Source organism: Vicugna pacos, chromosome 14, assembly GCF_048564905.1.
Source record: "Vicugna pacos chromosome 14, VicPac4, whole genome shotgun sequence".
Classification (NCBI taxonomy): domain Eukaryota; kingdom Metazoa; phylum Chordata; class Mammalia; order Artiodactyla; family Camelidae; genus Vicugna; species Vicugna pacos.
In genome coordinates this window covers 15,591,610-15,609,808 of record NC_133000.1, presented here as the reverse complement: position 1 = coordinate 15,609,808, position 18,199 = coordinate 15,591,610, and the positions used below count along the sequence as shown (strand labels likewise).

The following is an 18,199-nucleotide window of genomic DNA, read 5'->3' as shown; positions in this document are numbered from 1 at the left end:
CATCCCTGGGAGAACAGCTTAGTACCATTAGCCTCATTATACAGATAAGAACACTGAGATCTAAATAGGTTAACTAGGGGTTGTGGAATGCTTCGTAACAGCAGAGTGCTCTAAAAATACTGTGTGTACAAAAAGAAAAATGTGATCTCTTGTAGGCAAGGGACAGAGGAAAAAAGCTCAGCGGCAAGGAGAATTTACATTTTTGTTCTGAGAAAGCTTTCGTAGCTAATGTCAAAGAATACATTGTTCTCCTGAGCCATGTACAATTTTCTCATCCAGTATTTTGGGGAATTATGCGACTTCATCTCCAGAATTCAGGCAAATTAGATGCATATCCGCGGCTTTCCTCTGTGGACTACAAAGTAGTAAGAAAATTCTGGTTATGTTATTGTTATCACTATTGTGCATAACAGCACATTGCTGCTGATGCCATAGCCTATACAAACCTAATAAATAAATTGCAGGAATGTATCAACTCTTATTTCTTCATTCATCAAACATTTATGGAGTGGCAGCTCTGGATCAGTCAATATGCTACGCCTGGAGATACAATAATAAATAAGATAGCCCCTTCTCTCCAGTAGTTTAGTACATAGAAGAGAAAAACAAAACATAATCAAATAATTGGAAGATAAAATGATTAGTAAAATTGGAAAGACATACGAACTACACTGGAAGAACCGAGAAAAGCACAACCTGCTCTGCTTAGAGAAAACAGCAGAAGAATTAGAGGATGTGATACTGGAACAGCATCTTAAAACAAAACAAGACAAACAGGGTGAAAGGCATTCCACACAGATAGATGCATACGCAAGAGGGGAGAGAAGTACAAAGAGCATACTATGTGACCTAGGTGTGTGGAAAAGGGGTGGGAAATGAATATGAAAGATGGAACGAAAGGCTACGTCATCAATGAGGAAGGTTCTAAAAAAGAGAAGGGACACCATCAATCTTTTGTCCTGAAAAGACAAATCTGAGTAGAGAACAGACTGAAGAGGGGTGCATTGGAGGTAAATGGGGCCAATCGAGACAACCCCAGTCTATGCAGTAGTCCAGGACAGAGATGATGAGGACCTGAATCTTCTCTATGGCAGTTAGGGTAGAAAACAGCAAACAGACTCAAAAGATGATTGGGTGGTAGAATTGCCATGATTCAGGGACCAACACTGGAGGCGATGACCTGGGGACTATGTGATGCTGATGTCATCATCTGAGTTAGGATTCTGGAGAAAAGAAGAACTTGGGATTTTATGTACATATGATCCACTTTCTGAGTAAACAGAGTACAGGAAATAAAGTTGAATCCTGTATTGACTGTCCTGCAACACAATACAAACGTTGTCTTGAAAGAAAGAGCTCTCCAATTCCGTCAGAAACTTCTAAGTATATGAGTTCAGTGGCACTTGTTTTGCAGTTTTCCTTTTGCTTGCCTTGAGAGTGATGCTTTCCTCCTTTTCCCCAAACATAAGCCTTGCAGACCTATTTCTTCATGCAGAAAACTGTTGGAAGTCAAGATAGCAAAGGTGCATGCAAAATGGGAATTGAAAGAGACAACTCAAGACATGCATTTCCATCCTTGGGTACCCAGCTTCTTGACAGGATACTGCACATGGATCATGCTAATGAAGTCTGAATCTCATTATCATCTGCAAAGATCTGTAATAAGTCAGTGTGGGAGGTCCTGGTTCTGACCATTAGAAGCAATTAATGACATAGACTTGGAGATATTGTTATTCGGGAAACGGCTTCAAAAAGAAAGGCTCATAACACACTAACTTTGTGAGTGACACTGGCCATGGAAGAGTTTAAGCATAAATGTCCTTGGGTAACCACAACTGTGTTTCATAATCTGACCCAGAAGTTGCTGTGGCACCTTTGTTTCTGCCTGATGGAAAAGCTGTTTTCAGTTCAGACCCCAATTAAGAAATTATTCTACTCATCCCCATGACACAACAGATCACAGCAGCTAGCCAGAACAATTCGATTAAAGATAGAAAAGGTAGAGAGTTACACAGAGAAGAAAACTATTCCCCGATCTATTTTATAGATCATAGTGAAGGGAAGTAACTTCATCTACTTACCTTTAAAATACATGCTTAAATTCTGAGCAATCACATAAGTAAAAATTGAGAATTTGGGGCAAATAATGAGTTTTCTTTTAGAAGAGAGCCATTTTAATTACTCATTTGATTAAAATTTTCAAATTAAATGGCACACATAGCTAAAGACTTCTGTCTCACAGAACCATTCAAAGTTGCGCCAATCAATAAATAAACTGTAGCACTTAGCTGTTCACCTCAACTGCCTTCACAGGTATGATCTGTATAGAAGGATGCAAATGTGGTCTCTCTGTTCTTCAAAGGGAAAACTCTCAGCATGCCTCCCTCCCAAAAAATTCAAATGTATCAGTTTGTTGAACATTCTGTCCAAAAATTAGATCACTTTTCCTTCTCAAACTTCAGATCTGGGTTCCTCAGCTCATTATATTGTTCTTGTTGGAGGAGCAAAAGGATTCAAGCACTATTAGATATTTACTGATTATTGTCATATTATTTACCTTGCAGAGAAAGCTGTCAAGAATAACATAAATCTGGATGAACCTGAAGAATGTCATTCTAAGTGAAGTAAGCCAGAAAGAGAAATAAAAATACCACATATGACTTATATGTGGAATCCAAAAAAAAAGAAAAGGCAAATGAACTTATTTACAAAACGGAAACAGACTCACAGACATAGAAAACAAACTTATGGTTACCAGGGGAGGAAGGGATAAATTGGGAGTTCGAGATTTGCAGATACTAAGTAATATATATAAAATAGATAGACAACAAATTTATACTGTATAGCACAGGGAGCTATATTCAATATCTTGTAGTAACTTATGGTGAAAAAGAATATGAAAACGAAAGTATGTATGTTCCTATGTGACTGAAGTATTGTGCTGTACACCAGAAATTGACAAAACATTGTAAACTGACTGTACTTCAATAAAAATATATTTTAAAAAAAGAATAACATAAATCTAAAAACCTCTTGCTCCCTTTAGTTTGCATTGGTTTGAGAAACAAGAGCTGGTTATGGACAATGCAACATGAACGCAATTTAAGTTATTGGTCCTCATATACAGCCTGTCTTTTTTATGACTTTTTTTAAAATTTGAAGTATAGACAGTTACAATGTGTCAGCTTCTAGTATATAGCATAATGTCTCAGTTATACATACATACACATATATTCGTTTTCATATTCTTTTTCATTAAAGGTTTTTAGATATTGAATATAGTTCTCTGTGCTATACAGAAGAAATTTGTTTTTATCTATTTTTACATATGGTAGTTAATATTTGCAAATCTCGAATTCCCAAATTTATTCCTTCCCACCTGCTTTCCCCTGTAACCATAAGATTGTTTACTATGTCTGTAAGACTGCTTCTGTTTTGTAGATGAGTTCATTAGTGTCTTCTTTTTTGTTTTTTTAGATTCCACATATGAGTGATACCATATGGTATTTTTCTTTCTCTTTCTGGCTTGCCTCATGTAGAATGACAATCTCCAGGTCCATCCATATTGCTGCAAATGGCATTATTTTATTCTTTTTATGGCTGAGTAGTATTCCATTGTTTTAATATAACACAACTTCTTTATCCAGTCATCTGGCAATGAACATTTAGGTTCCTTCCATGTCTTGGCTATTATACATAGTGCTGCTATGAATATGCAGGTGCAAATATCTTTTAGAATTAGAGTTCCCCCTGGATATATGCCCAGGAATGGGATTGCTGGATGATAGAATAAGTGTATTTCTAGTTTTTTGAGGAATCTCCATACTGTTTTCCATAATGGGTGCACCAAACTACATTCCCACCAACAGTGTAGGAGGGTTCCCTTTTCTCCACACCCTCTCCAGCATTTATCCTTTGTGGACTTTTTAATGATCAGCCTGTGTTTTAATATTATTGGTCAAATGGAAAATCCCCTTACAGTTTAGATGAGATAATTCAATTTATATTTCAATTATTTAAATGCATGGTTTCCACTCTCCTCCAATAGTGCTAATGATATTTTTATTTTGTTTTGCTGTATTCTACTTGTTTACTTGTTTATTTTACTTAAATGTTTTTGGTACCTGATTATCTTCAGGAAAAAAAAGACTTCATATAAGTCTTTGAAACTAAAACTGTCTTTAAAATATGTCCTCCAAAAGATAATTGACTCCTGTATCTTAGTTCCAAACAAAACATTCATCCACATAGTAACTTGAATTACATGGTGAGTTCATCAGAAAGCTATTTTGTTTAAAAAAAGAAATATTCTATGGGAGCATTATTGAGATTTTTCTTGGCCAAAATTACTTCAGTCATGCTCACTGGGTTAAAACTTTGGAGAGTTCAATCATATATTTTTTATGAGCCAAAGAGGGCATACTCTTTGTTGAAGAAAACTTTTCCTCTGGAAGTTGCTTTTGATATTGTCACTATCCTCACCAGCTCTCTGTAACGTCTGTCCTACCGAACCACAGAGTGTGACAAATGCATTTCAGGTTAACTAATGTTTCTAGCTAATCAAGCTCTTACTATTTTAAATGATTAATAATTTTTCAACATAGATTCAATGTATTGAATGTGATTTTAAATATGCCTTTTTAAAATAGCTTGTCCCACTTCAAATGAATAATGTCACTACAGACCACCTCAAGGGTTGTGGCTACAAACTCAGGGGAGGCGCTGCAAACATAAATGCTTTAACCTTTTAAAAAGAGGTCATTATTCAGCTCGCGATTACACTCATTCACATTTCTATCTGTTTTAAGTAATCCTATAGAAGATTTAGCCCACAGGTTTTTACTTTGCGAATCCATGCAAACTGATTTTAATATTTTTTAGTTCAACATTTGATTTGGAGGAAGAAGCAAGTATGGAATGTTCTTAATAAGCATCAGTTAAAGAAGAAATATCTTTCCTGGAAAAGTGGAGTGTGGTAAAAGTAAATGGTTATTATCCTCATTTCAGACTATTCCTAAAAATGTTTTCACCTGAGTATTTGGTCCATGGGATTAGGCAGAACAAAGGAATGTACCAAGACTTTGTCCAAGAGAAACAGGAGCCCAGTTGGTTCATCTGGAAATGGAGTCATTTTACAGCCATGTCAGCCTCCAGAAGTGCTCTGCAGCCCGCACCTTTGTTCTCTTTCAAGGCAGAACCTTGTGCTCAATCGGAGAAGGGGCCTCCAGAACCACCTGAACAAAAAGAATTCATTTAGGGCTCAGAGTGTAGAGAACATATGTAAAACTTCAGTGGGTCTCTTTTCTCACACTGAGCTGTGGCATGTACTGAAATTACGTGAATTCTGTTATCTCCTATGACAAGATATTTCTGCCATTAGCAATTTGCGACTAAAAGTGCCATCTCAAAAATACCATTTGGAGTCAGTCAGCATAGAACTGTATCTATCCATTGCTTCCTATCAAAAAACATTGTATTAAATCCCACATTTTAAAAGTGTCTGAAACTAAAGCTATAGAAACTTTGGATCATAAATGTGTGTTTGTTTCTAACCTGGTAATCTTTCCATCTTACATTTACCTCGTCACTCACTCACTCATTCATTCAGCAGGTACTTATTGAACCCTTATGATGTGCATAGTTCTGTGCTGGTCCTGTAAGTGTTCAAAAGAAGTATGAGGAAAGGATACTCCTATTAAAGATTTAAATGACATAAGACAAAAGATTCAGTACTAAAATGAGTGGGAAAAGGAGTCCAAAAGGGGAAACTTCTTCTGTGGGCTGTAGTGGTCAACAGTAAATTCACTTTAGCGTTACCCTAAAGCCAGAATTGTCAAAGTTGCTCCCTTTCCACTGCTGTCCTCTCAGCATCTCTGACTCCAGGTACCCACTGTCCTCCACGACTTTCCTCGTTCCTCCCACAAATACAACCTCCTACACAAACACAATACCAGTTAGCTCAGGGAACCCCATTATGCACTCTCCTCCCGAGCAGGCTGCAGGAGATCTTTGCTCCCTTCCCTTTGCCTCAGCTCATCCAATCTTATCTATATGTTAGACTGTCTTCTATGTGGGGGCTTGTTTTCTGCTATGAAACTTTCCTGCAAAACATAGGCTTTTAGGACTAATCGAAGAAATGGTTTGACCATGGTAATATTGAACATCAAATTGGGCAAGCTTTTGACCAGAAGGTCAATATATGTAACCACATGCTCTGCCAACACAGTAGGCCAGCCCATGATGACAATATCTGTATTAAATCAGCTTCCCTGAAAATAGGGATAGATGAGGTGTCGACTGCAAAAAGTTCATTTGGAGAGTGCTCTCGGGAAACACACATGTAGGCCATGAAGACGGAAGTTGAAAGCAGAGAACCTGACCTGCCAAGCTGTTGCAGTTGAGGCCTCAGCCAATCCTCTAAGGAGCTCTGGAACTGGGGGGTTGTCCCATGCTGAGGGATGGGGGCTGGACCTTTTCTCCCCATACCATCCAGTCATTGACCACAAGCTGGCACTTAGTGGGAGTAGTTCCTTGGTAAAGGAACAGTTCCCTGTGGCAGCTCCTGTGAGAAATGAAGTGTGAGCTCACAGCAGCCAATACGCCCAGCAGCCGGGGGAGGGGAGTGTTATTCCTGAAGAGAGAATCTGAGTGGGGACCAAAGTATGAGGGCAAGGTTGGGGGAGTGTCTGTCAGTATTAGGGTGCCCTCAACTCCTGAGTTCTTTTTAAGATGATTTCCCACACTAATTGAGTGGACGCTGATATATTCCCTTCTACCTAGCCTACATTTATATTCTGTGATCAATAAACTAAGTTCAATGACTCATGATGGCTTGTCTCAATCACCTTATTAGAGTTCCCAGGTGACAGTAACGTGGTCCCTAGATATTCTAGATGATGCCATCAGGTTCTTGATGATCCTTCTTGAGGAATGCAGTGGACTCTTCATCTGAGGCTGCTGTTACAGGTACCAAACTACCCAACATGCAATGAGTTCAGGCTTTTAAATTCATACATTCAGAAAGAAATTATATTTTTAACTGAAACTCTTTACCCTTGTACTTAAGCAAGAAGTTTGGTCTTTATGGAATCTATACATTTACACATGTGAAGCAAAACAGCCTTTGAGTAACCACGATTTTGCAAACCCTTGATTTCTCAAGTAATTAAAGATGGGATTTCATACTTTCAATTTAGAATGCAGTCTAAAATTTTATTTATCACACCATACTTCTAAAAGGGAGTCTCATGAAGAGAATGAAGGTTCTCATTTTAGAACAGGTAATTTAACATGGTGGGTGCCATTTCATTTGAAATATTCACACTCAACCTTCTACCAAAAATAACTGGTGTTAAATTCAAAACACATCCCACTGGGCCAAAATTTTTATCCTCTAATTATCCAGTCTAAATTTATGATGGTCTCTGCTGAGTCTCTAATCTATTTAGACATACCCTTTTTTGAATCATTGTACTTGTGACAGATATTCAAAGTTGTTATTTGGGGACCCTTAACATTATTTTGAAATTCAATTTATACCCCTCAAAATGTAATTTATATCAAATCATGAGCTCTTTGGCCAGTTTAAAGCTGGAGAACTTTGGAATTATAACTCAGGAAGTTGAAAGCTATGGGGGACGGCTGGTTCAGCATCAAGCTCACAAGTAAAAATAATTGACTTCAGAGAAGGGTGTAGCTCAGTGGTAGAGTGTTTGCCTAGCATGCATGGGGTCCTGAGTTCAACCACCAGTACCCCCATTAAATAAATAAATGAATAAACCTAATTATCCCCCCCAAATAACCCCAAACAAACAAAAAAATGGCTTCATGCAAAGGGTCTAATAATTCAATTAAACTGGCAATCATATTAAGATAGTTGCTAATTCCCTGAAAAAGGATAAAAACTTCCCAGTAACTAATCTCTAGAGGTATAGTTGATGACTCTTTTAGGAATGATTATTATACCCAGACAAATTGACATCACCATATCACAGTTAAAGGACTTGGCGCAATGCTCTATGAGACCCTCAACTAAATAGCCACATGTTCTTGTATTACCCACTCAACTGGGTTGGGGGGCGGGGGTGCGGGGCAAGTAGTATCACTTATGAGAATATTGTTAAACCTCATTAGCAGAAGCAAACTGATTCCTCTAAGATTGTGCGTACAAACCAACATGCAGGGAGACCCTGTGATGAATGTGTTTATTAGAGCTAAAAGGAAAATTAGAGGTTGGATTCATGTCTCTCCCCAAGTGTAGCTGTGACTGAAATATAGCAGAGGGAGTGGTGGGGGCACAGAGGAAAGATTAGATGGTTTGGAAATAATTTATCCTTCCCAGTTTAATTGGAAATACTAATAAGGACAGGTCCTTTTGTCTTTCTCTTTGAGCTTTTAAAAGGCAGGATGTTCATAATAATGCTTAATACTTAAATAATGGCTTTCTTCTTCAAAGAGTTTTAAATACAGTAACTAACTACCTGCTTGAATCTGTTCTCAGCAGGCCAGGAGAGCCTCTTACCTCCAACCTAGCTAAATTGTTGAATGACACATGTTAAAATGCAGTGAGAGTGGAAAATACCAAGAAAATAATTGATCTGCAATCACCCCATAAAATCGTAGAGTGACTAGTTAAAATCCTGAGCCCTTTAATGTCCTTTTAGATCTACTATGTTTTTCAATAAAGTTTAATATTCTTTTTATTATTGTTACAAAAGAAATATATGCTTCTTGCAAAAACCTTAGAAAATGCAAGCAAGGGAAAAAACATTTTAGTTAATTGCTAATTCACTTTATATTTTGTGATGGTTGTCTTCAGGACCTTTGTCATTTCTTTGTTTTTAAAGAGTATAGTGAGTCACAATGAACTATTAGAAGTTTAAGCCTGAAAGCTAGCTTAACCAGAGAATACACAACTAGTTCTAGCATAACCAGGGAATACAATGAGTCTGTAAAGAAATGGAAAGAGCAAGATACATTTAAAAACAAGCAACTTGATTTTGTGTGTGTAATTTTAAGCCATCTATTCTTAAACAAGATGGTTTGGTTTCAGCTTTAGCAGCCAAAATATTTACCAGAATGTGTTCACCAGGTTTTGCTAATTTTTTTCCCTCTGAACCTTCTTTGTTCTTTATTCATGTAGTCATTCATTCAGCAATTAAGTATTGAGACTATGATGTGCGAACAGCTTTGTGCTAGGAGCTGAAGAAGTTATTTAAACCAAGAAAAGCCTGAGAACCTGGCTCCTTATTCCTGAGTTGGACTCACCTAATTTTTAACATCGTAATTAAATAACACTAATATATGAAGAAAGATTTGAATAAGTACCTAGAAAATAAAAACCTTTAAAGAACTTAGATTTCTCTTGTTTCATTTATAAACATTAAATTTCACAACAACAGATTCTAGATCAAGCTAACTTAAGAATTTATTTTTCATACCACAAATTTGAGCCTTATCAAAACTACATAAACCTGCTTTCTCCATTGAGAAGCTAACTACAATATCTATGTATAATACTTCTTATAATGTAAATTTCACCTCTAAGAGAAACATTATACAAATTATGGGGTAGGAAAAAGAAATTTTAAGGGTAAAAAAATTTTACTTAACTTACTAAGTAAAGAATTTCTAGTTCAATGAACTCCTCTGGAAGAGAGAAGGCATTTTTTTTCCCCTAATATGTGCCTATAAGACTTCCTGCCTACCTTCAAGGACCAATAGGATAACACTCTCTCCAGGAGCTTCCTGGGTCAGTGATTATCTCCCATCTGTGAAATCCGAAGGCACTTATTAAACACAAGTTACATATAAGACATGCATGTAAGATGAAAACATTATTGGTTACCTTGCTGTCTGAATATATTTGCCTTCCCAGGCTAGATTATAAGTGCTCTGAGGAAAGGCTGTGGTGATGGCTAATGTTAAAAGAAAAAAAAAATGATTTCTGAGTATGTCTGTGAAGGTGTTTCTGGAAGAGATTATCATTTGAAAAGACTGAGTAAGGAAAATCACCCTGTGGACGGGCATCATCCAATCCACTGAGGGCCTGAAATAGAACAAAAAGGGAGAGGAAGGGCAAACTTTTTCTCTCTTTGCCAGAGTTGGGGTATCTATTCTCTCCTGCCCTCACACATCAGTGCTCCTGGTTCTGGAGCCTTCTGATTCAGATCAGGACTTATACCATTGGCTTCCTCTGGTTCCCGGGTCTTTACCCCAGGAATTACCCCACAGGCTTTCCTGGTTCTCCAGCTTGCAGACACAGTTTATGGGACTTTCTATAATAAATCATGTGAGCTAATTCGTATAATAAATTTCCTCTTTTATCTACATAGCCACATATATCCTGTTGGTTCTGTTTCTCTGGAGAACCCCGCCTAATCCAGTTGTCTCCCTTACGTTTCATTATATTTTCCCAAAGTGCCTCCCAAACCACTACTGCTATTACTGCTACGTAACAGCAAGGGGTTCTATCAACATAAAATCCTAAGATGCTGCAATGCAGCAGCCCTGGTGATTTTCACAGTGCTGATTGTATACTTCAGTACACGTTCTCTTTAAAACTACACTAAATCCTGTCTACTTTAGTCAAGGTCCCCTTTCTTCTTCTTAAACATACTGATCATTTTGTGGCTTCCTGTGTTTAACAATAGGAAGATTTTTAAATGGCTGCTTGTAAACGAGGTGGGATAGGACAAAGAGTAACACAGACACAATCGCCTCAGTCCCAGGCAGGCTCCAGACACCGTGTAGGAGAGCCACCCTTAGACAGTAAGGCTTCAGCCTTAGACATGGACACCAGGATAGGCAGGACCACTGTCCCAAGGGAGGAGAATGGTGAAAATTCAAGACCTTTTTTTTTTCCCTCTAACAAAAAATCATTTTATTATACATCATGATGTTGCGGGCCAGAGATCAGCTGGGTGATTTTTTCGTTCTATGTGGAGGTAACAGGGTCCAAGATGCTTTCAACTACCTCCTGGTGCCTTGGTGGCAATGGCTGGGAGGCCAGACTCAGGTAGGACATACATCTGTATGTGGCCTTTCTTTCCATCACAGTGGTCCAGTCAGACTTTAATGTGGCATCTTGGGGCTCCCAGAGGGAGTACCAAATACAAGAACAAGTATGGGCGGAGGGTATAGTCCAAGTGGTAGAGCACATGCTTAGCATGAATGAGGTCTTGGGTTCAATTCCCCCATACCTCCTCTAAAAATAGGTAAATAAATAGACCTAATTACATCCCCTCTCCCAAAAAATTTAAAAAAAAATGAAAGAACAAGTACAAATCCTTTCTGACGACTTAAAAGTTTGTCCTTTGCTTCATTACCAAAAAAGTGTGTTTCATTAAATAATATTCTTAGGAAAAGACGTTTTGTTTTTAATAAGAACGTTCTTACTATTATACCTCACTTTTTAAAGTTGTGTTACTGTTTTTGCTATTATAAAGATCACACATACAGTCATGAAAGAGATGCAAACAAAATATAAAAGTATAAGGAATGAAGTAAAAATAATCTAAAATCCCATGGTAAACATCTTCATAGATAGCTGTGTATATATATATTATTTTTTATATATACACATATATATGACTTTTATAAACATGACATTGATGCCACTTTATAACTTAGTCTTGGAGAGGCCCGAGGAAAGAAAGAAAGAAAGAAAGAAAGAAAGAAAGAAAGAAAGAAAGAAAGCAAGCAAGCAAGCAAGCAGGCAGGCAGGCAGGCAGGCAGGCAAGAGCAAAAGGGAAGAGTAGCTTGAATAAATTAGGCTTTCATTTTTCTCTAACTGCAAGAAGTCTAGAAGTAGAAAATGTAAGGCTGGTCAGCAGCTCCATGATGCAATCCGTATCCAAATTCCTTCATCCTTCCACTCAGCCATCCTAGTCCCAAGATGACCACTTCACCTCCCAATGCGGTAACCACGCTCCAGGTGGAAAGAAGGTGAAGATAGGAGGGAAAAGGGCAAAAATGTTCAAACCAGCTAACTCCTTTTATGGGTTTTCCTGGAGGTCCTACTCAAAAATTTCTGCTCCCACCTCAGAATTGGGAACATGATTGACTTCTTCTGCAAGGAGGACTGAGAAATACAAGTTTGTTTTGTTTTGTTGGCTTGCACATAAGGAAGGGACAATGCACATTAGGAAGGCAACCATCTCTGCCACAGTAACTAATATGTGGTATTTTTTTTACGTACGTAAGTGAATGTATACGTACATATTCCCAAGAAATTTGATCTAAGAGAGGAAAAGACAAGATGGATAACTTTTATATAGAAAGAGAAGTCCAAATGTATAAGAGATTGATTTTAGAATAAAGTCTATGAGAATTCTCAATGAAAAGAGATTTTTTTTTTCATTTTCACTGCAAGTTAACAAATATCTAAGGTGTGACAGGAAAAAAACCAATCACAGAAATATTTTCCTGCCCTCAAGGATCTCAGCCTAGTGACAGATGTTCAAATAAACAATTTAATATAATATAAAAATCCCTAATACACTGAGAAATGCATAAAGGAATATGAGAGGGGTGGGAGAGCTTTGGAAAGGAATGTAGAGAAGCCTACCTGTGCCCTAGCTTGAAAGATATGTAAAAGTACACCAAGACGATAAAATAAGGGGAGGATTTTTCAGAGCAACGGAGTGGTAAAATGCCATGTGTGTCAGGTGCTAACCGGCCTTTTTAAAACACTGTACAAGAGGCTCACGTGTAGCCCAGGTTGCTCAGAGTTTGGTGTATGAATCCCATGCACCACAAGTACGATACTCTACCCCCTGTGATTTTATTCAGTTAAACCATTGCTTCTGAACATGCTCTTCAGAACTCTTATGCACGTCAAAATTTGAGAACCCCAGGTCTAGCTTGATGGAAGGGAAACTGGATCAAAAAGACTATCCAGGACCCTATCAATATTTTCTTGTATTCCTGCCTTGTAGCAGTCTAACTACATTTCTGAATTATGTTGATTTTAACCCCTTCTTGGACACTCCCTCCCTGAGGTCCTGGCTCTGAATCCATCCCATGGTGCTGATGTAGGCAAAACAACACAAAGACGTTGAAGCCCTGGGTCTGAGACTTTATCCACTTTTTGTGTGAAAGACCTCTTAGGTAATCTAATGAAGCTATAAACCTCACTTCTAAAAATAATGTTTTTAAATACATAAAACAATTATATTGAAATACAGTTATCAACATCTTGCAAAAAAGAAGTAAATTTTCAGCACTGTTATGTGCTTTTCTTAATGCACTAAATAACAAGCAAATATATAATACATTATATATACAGAGCTACACTAATGTGAAGGTTATGGTTGCTCAGCTTGAATAGAATATTAACAGAGGTCTTTGGCAAAGCAACTTGTTTGTCATATCAAGCATGAAAGCATATGTATTTTTTTTCCTTCCAAGTTAATGGAAGTTCCTGAAATCACATGTGTCTCTGTGGACCCCACATTAAGAGCCCCTATCTAGGAGATTACTGAGTTGAGTTGGCCTCAGATGGATGCATGTGAGAAATGTGAAGGGGCAATTTGAATTATGACAATAGTTGGGGGGATGCTATTGGCCATTAGAGGACAGGAGGGCCAGGAATGTTGGATGGTCAGTAGTGTGCAGAGGAAGTCTCATACTACAAAACACTGCACTGTCCTGCATGACTCTCTAATGTCCTACCATATACACAGGTAGGTGAAAATCCTCTCTATAGTCTCCTGAACCTAAAATCTATCTCTGTTTTACACAGGAACACAAAAATAATACATGCTGAATTATCTAGGAAGGCAACTATGATGTACATTGAGGGAGGGATACTTGTCATTTGTTTTGTTAAAAACTTTACTAAGGATTGTTCACCATTTTGGAAAATTATGTCACCGGTAGCAAAGCCACTGAAGGAATCTGAGTCTCAAATAACAAAACACCTGCATCTTGTAGCTATTACATTCATATGATTCTACGTATGGATGTGCATAAGTAGGTGTGCATAGCCATATTTATTTAAATGTCAAACATCAAGTAACATATAAAATAAATAGTTAATAAGATAAATGATAAAATGTAAAATAAAAATAGAAAGCAACAATACCGGTAATATTGAGCTGAATATTGTTTTCCTTCTCTTAAATCCAAACTTGAACAGTGTAAGTAGATGAAAGCATGTAACTACTTCTTAATGTCTTCTAGTGTGGTCATATTCAAACATTTATTTACATGTCAAAAAGTACATTATTTTTGATAACTTACTATCCTTTTACTAATACATTATATAGCAGTTATGACATTATATTGATTGCTTAGACATTCTATATATTGTTAAGTGACATTAGCTATGCATTTTATTTCATGAGGTAAAGAAGGCATTATAAGATATTTATTACAAAAATATGTATCTGGGTAAGATACAGTTAGGAACCATTTGATCCAGTCCACAATTTTCACAGAACTTCTCTAAAACAGCTGTTAAACTACATGCTTCGTTCCACAAGAAGAAAAATGAACATAGAGGGAAAGTATAGGAGCTGAGAAGCAACAAGGAGCACAGAAATAGCTAAAAATATGTCAGTAAATGTGAATAACTAAGTACAAATTAATACACAGATTTTTTTTATGTTTAATTAAGAAATACATTAAAACTTTAGATGTAACAAAATGGGAGCATTGAGGAGACAGCGGAGTTACATACACTAAAGAGTGAAGTGTGCCAGAACTGGTGGTGTGCTCAGCAAGAGGACAGAAATAGAAATAGAAATAAATAAGTAAATACATTAAAAGGACAGAAAAATAACTTATAATTTCCAAGCCAACAGAGAAAATTATGGGGCACATGGAAAACTTTATTTAATCCATTAGAAAGCAGAAATAGGGGAGAAAGCAAATAAAAACATGGTACATACAACAGAGTGTAGAAATATGTCTAAATAGATGAATAATCCAATAAATGTAAATAGATTTTACTCACCTATAAAATGGTAGAGATTATCAGAAAGTATAGTCCAACTCTATGATGCATATGCATGACACACATAAAACATAACTGCACAGAGAGACAAAAAATAAAGAGATAGAAAAATGATATATGCTAAACCAGACAAACAGAAAAACATTGTAACAGCAAAAATAAAATGAGCCATAACAGAATTGAAGGCAAAAAGTATTAATAAGATAAAGTGAGACAATGAATAATACTAAGAATGCTACACCAAGAAAATATAGCAGTCTTCAACGTGTATGTACTTAAAAGCATAGCCCCCAGATATACAAAGCAATATCTTACTGAATTACTAGGAGAAAAGGACAAATTGACAACCTCAATGGGAGATTTGAAACTGAGAGCTCTAACTCAAAATGACTAATAAGAATATTGAGGAGTTGAACAACAAAACTAACAAGCTTTATCCGGTAGATATGAATAGACTTTTACATCAAATAGAAAATATATATTCTTTCCAAGTGCACATCTTTTAAAAATGACCACAAATTACATTACCAAAGAGAGTTCAGCAACTTCAAAGAACAGCTATTGTTTAAAACATGTTCTTTGCCCAGGATAAAAAAAAAAAAGATTAGAATTCAAAAATAAAATGTGAATTTGAAATGTTTGGAAAGAAACACAAATGTACTCCTTAAAACTTCTATGAATCATAGAGAAAATCATAATAGAAATTAAAACACTTGTAGAACTGAATGGCAATAAATGCACTACACAAAAGGCCCTCAGGAAGTACTCGCTGAACGAGTAAACTAGCATCCAGAGTTTTTGACCCCCAGGCTGATGGCTTTCAGTTGTCATTATGAGAAATATAAAGTGAAGTATTTGAAAAAACAATAGGTAAAAATATAGGACCAGGTAAATTCTAAATAAAGATAACAACTTTCAACCTGTTAGGCTAAGACTTCAAAAGATACCTAGGCTATCCAGTAGAAAAAACACTTTTAAGACCTCACTATGAATGGCACTATTCTTACCACTTATGTGATAAATGGACCAGGAAGAAATCCAGTTTATAAAAGCAGCAAACAAACAAGAATTCTAGGGGTACAATAATGAGTGAGCCGTTATTAAGAACACCAGCATTCATTAGCTTACTTAACTAACTGAAAACCAGAACTTTATGTCATGCATAGAGTCCCAAACCTATCAGCTCCGCATTTAATGGCTTAACTAACGTCTTCAATAAAGTACGAGTTGATAAAACAGAGAAATATTTCTTATTTTGCTTATTGTATCTATTTCAATTATTTTCTTCTTAAAGAGGAAAAAAAGGAATTATTTGGAAGAGTAAAATTAACGGGAAAGCAAATCGAATGTTTTATACCCTCTTCCAGAACAACAAATATTTCATTCACTTGGGAAGAAACAGCTTTTAACACCAGGTTTCATTTATAGGACTTTGCCTGCATTTTTGTGTGTACCGTTCAATGGAAAATTACTGTAATAATCCTTACAATTCTAGTCTAGAAATATTTTACCTACAGCACACAAAGGTCATCATTAAGAATAGTTTAAGCAGGAATTTTGAGGTTAATATACTCCATTCATTGTGTTACATTTGCACTGTAGAGACAAATTGTATGCAAAAAAATAACAAATACTGTCATCCATTATGTAAATGCTCAGGTATTTTTTAATTCATCATTTTGCTCTTTCTTCTTATGGACAAAATGTTTGTTTGCTTCTTTATAATCAGGCCCTCAGTGGAAAAAAGTCATTGGATTTGCCTTTTCTTCACACTGGGTGCGTTTCTTTTTTAAATCCCCTTTTTTCAAATAAGGGAATGGATTTGAAAGATACTAATTTGAAATCCTCTGAGATTCAGTAGAGTTAAAGCCCTGGTTATAATAGACAATCTACATTCAAAGCACAGGCAGTCCCTAAGTTGCAAATGGGTTATATTCCAAAAGTTAATTTGAAAGTCTGCTGTTTAGAACTTGCAAAGGCATTTTGCCATGGAAACAAAGTTATAAATGACAGTTGAATTTCCAGGCTAGCCACAAAAGTCTACCTAACCTGTAATGTGTCTGAATCCAATTGCTTCAAGGAGAGGTTTGTAATAGAACATAATAGTCCACTGACAGGCTGATGGGTGGCTCACTTTACGGGTATCTCTCAATTTAGGGTTGTTGACTTGTCATTTTAATATTTCTTCATTTTATCCCCTAAAGATGTATTAGTCAAATAATAACACATTTCTGTCAAAAAGTATTTAACTCATTCCTTATAGCCATGTGGATTATTTTAGGACTTTGATTTATCTTTAAGCAAAGGATAAATAAGTATTATTTTTTCTGTGATTAAAAACCCCAATTTTTTTCTAGAAGGTTTTTTTCTTGATGTTTGTTTTTTGTTTATCCTGAAATGTATGCAAATTTAAATTCCTTTTCTAATCATTTGTTTTGTTGGCAGTAATCTATGAAGATTTTTCTCTTGTTTTGTTTTTATTTGTTGATTATTTTAAAAGCCTTTGATAACAACAGTAGCTTGACAAATATCAGTGACAGAGTCCATTGATCAACAACACCAAATGGCTTTTCACTTTGGCCATTTCACTTCCCCGACCCCTGATGAAAAATATGTGGTTCCTAAATTCCTCAGGTGCCAGTCAGGGTCCCTCTTAACCTGGCCCCAACTACTTTCTCTGCCCCGTCTGATAAGTTCCACCACAACATTTTGCACAGGTTTATTTCTTACCGCCAGCACTCTTGGCATTTTCCTAGTCTCATGCCTTTGTTAGGGATCTTTCCCATTATAGTGGTCTCCTCTGACCATTCTATTTGAAGCCTATTCTTCAAGATTCCCCTCAAATTTCACATCTTCTGAACTAATAGGGAATAATGGAAAGGATGCATTAGAGTTACTCAGATCTAGGTATGAATCTCAGCTCTGCTACCTTTTTAGCTGTATGTATGTGAACATATGTTTAGCTTCTCAGAACCAATGTTTCTCATCTATAGAATACGAACTAACAGTATTTTAATTACACTGTTGAAGGTTAAATCCAAAAAGTCAAGTTTAAAAAGTATAATGCCTGTGTTTGATCAACCCATAGCAACTGATCAGTTGCCTTTTTGAACCCTGGTAGCAAACTTTTTTTTAAATTTTGGAACACTTAACGAATTTGCGTGTCATCCTTGCACAGGGGCCATGCTAATCTTCTCTGTATCGTTCCAATTTTAGTATATGTGCTGCCGAAGCGAGTAC

General features: G+C 36.5%; 1 non-coding gene across 1 annotated transcript; it reads right to left on the bottom strand.

The window, feature by feature from the left end:
- Positions 1-18,092: 18,092 nt before the first annotated feature.
- LOC140685588 (U6 spliceosomal RNA) lies at positions 18,093-18,199 on the bottom strand. The gene has a single exon (XR_012058852.1). It is a non-coding gene; the product is annotated as a U6 spliceosomal RNA (small nuclear RNA).